Genomic DNA, 2,466 nt, shown 5'->3' with positions numbered 1-2,466 from the left:
GGGGACAGCCAGAGACACAGGGGGACACGGGGGACAGCCAGAGACAGGGGGACAGCCAGAGCCACAGGGGGACAGCCAGAGCCACAGGGGGACACGGGGGACAGCCAGAGACAGGGGGACACGGGGGACAGCCAGAGACAGGGGGACAGCCAGAGACAGGGGGACAGCCAGAGCCACAGGGGGACAGCCAGAGCCACAGGGGGACACGGGGGACAGCCAGAGACAGGGGGACACGGGGGACAGCCAGAGACACAGGGGGACACGGGGGACAGCCAGAGACACAGGGGGACACGGGGGACAGCCAGAGACACAGGGGGACACTGGGGACAGCCAGAGACACAGGGGGACACTGGGGACAGCCAGAGACAGGGGGACACGGGGGACAGCCAGAGCCACAGGGGGACACGGGGGACAGCCAGAGACAGGGGGACATGAGGGACAGCCAGAGACACAGGGGGACACTAGGGACAGCCAGAGACAGGGGGACATGAGGGACAGCCAGAGACACAGGGGGACACGGGGGACAGGCAGAGACAGGGGGTCACGGGGGACAGCCAGAGACAGGGGGTCACGGGGGGGCAGCCAGACACTAGGGGACACGGGGGACAGCCAGAGACAGGGGGACACGGGGGACAGCCAGAGACAGCGAGATATGGGCCACAGGCAGAGCCAGGGGGACATGGGGAGCAGGTACAGACAGACACCGCACACGGGGGAGACAGCAGGCACAGGGGGACACAGCTACAGAGGGACACAGCTACAGAGGGACACAGCTACAGGAGTACAAAGCCACAGGGTGACAGACAACCACACCACTGCACACCTACACCGCCGCACGCCCGCATGTATTGCATTATTCTTAAATCTTCATAAATAAACTACATACATATTCTAGAATACCCGATGTGTTTGAATCGGGCAACCATCTAATATATATATATGTGTGCTGTCTTCCTCCTGTGTGCGTTACTCCCTGTGTATGTGTGTTTCTTTGTGTATGTCCCAACTGGCCAGCTGGGACGCGGCTGCTGGTGGTGGTGTCGTCCTCCCTGGCCAGCTGGGACGCGGCTGCTGGTGGTGGTGTCGTCCCCCCTGGCCAGCCGGGACGCGGCTGCTGGTGGTGGTGTCGTCCCCCCTGGCCAGCTGGGACGCGGCTGCTGGTGGTGGTGTCGTCCCCCCTGGCCAGCTGGGACGCGGCTGCTGGTGGTGGTGTCGTCCTCCCTGGGACGCGGCTGCTGGTGGTGGTGTCGTCCCCCCTGGCCAGCTGGGACGCGGCTGCTGGTGGTGGTGTCGTCCCCCCTGGCCAGCTGGGACGCGGCTGCTGGTGGTGGTGTCTCCCCCCCTGGCCTGCTGGGACGCGGCTGCTGGTGGTGGTGTCGTCCCCCCTGGCCAGCTGGGACGCGGCTGCTGGTGGTGGTGTCGTCCCCCCTGGCCAGCTGGGACGCGGCTGCTGGTGGTGGTGTCGTCCTCCCTGGCCCGCTGGGACGCGGCTGCTGGTGGTGGTGTCTTCCCCCCTGGCCAGCTGGGACGCGGCTGCTGGTGGTGGTGTCGTCCCCCCTGGCCAGCTGGGACGCGGCTGCTGGTGGTGGTGTCTCCCCCCCTGGCCTGCTGGGACGCGGCTGCTGGTGGTGTCGCCCCCCTGGACAGCTGGGACTTGGCTGCTGGTGGTGGTGTCGTCCCCCCTGGCCAGCTGGGATTTGGCTGCTGGTGGTGGTGTCGTCCCCGCTGTCCAGCTGGGACGCGGCTGCTGGTGGTGGTGTCGTCCCCCCTCGCCAGCTGGGACGCGGCTGCTGGTGGTGGTGTCGTCCCGCCTGCCCAGCTGGGACGTGGCTGCTGGTGGTGGTGTCGTCACGCCTGGCCAGCTGGGACGCGGCTGCTGGTGGTGGTGTCCCCCCTGGCCAGCTGGGACGCGGCTGCTGGTGGTCTTATATGTATATATTGTATCATTATATATTTATATTATGGCAAATTAATTTCCCTTTTTTTTTTTTCTTCAGTTAGATAACGAAGCATTGTGGAGACACGGCTCTCCAGCCTCCATGATAACGCAACCCGGCTATCCTCTTCTAACTTGGTTTGAGTATATATGTATATGTGTGTATGTGTATGGCGTGAGCCAGCAGAGGCCGTCTCCCACCTGGCCGGCTGGGACGCGGCTGCTGGTGGTGGTGTCGTCCTCCCTGGCCCGCTGGGACGCGGCTGCTGGTGGTGGTGTCCCCCCTGGCCAGCTGGGATGCGGCTGCTGGTGGTAGTGTCCCCCCTGGCCCGTTGGGATGCGGCTGCTGGTGGTGTCGTCCCCCCTGGCCAGCTGGGACGCGGCTGCTGGTGGTGGTGTCGTCCCCCCTGGCCAGCTGGGACGCGGCTGCTGGTGGTGGTGTCCCCCCTGGCCAGCTGGGATGCGGCTGCTGGTGGTAGTGTCCCCCCTGGCCCGTTGGGACGCGGCTGCTGGTGGTGTCGTCCCGCCTG

Source organism: Phyllobates terribilis, unplaced genomic scaffold (assembly GCF_046119375.1).
Source record: "Phyllobates terribilis strain yellow unplaced genomic scaffold, ASM4611937v1 Scaffold_2375__1_contigs__length_136977, whole genome shotgun sequence".
Lineage (NCBI taxonomy): Eukaryota > Metazoa > Chordata > Amphibia > Anura > Dendrobatidae > Phyllobates > Phyllobates terribilis.
This window is presented reverse-complemented; position numbering follows the sequence as displayed.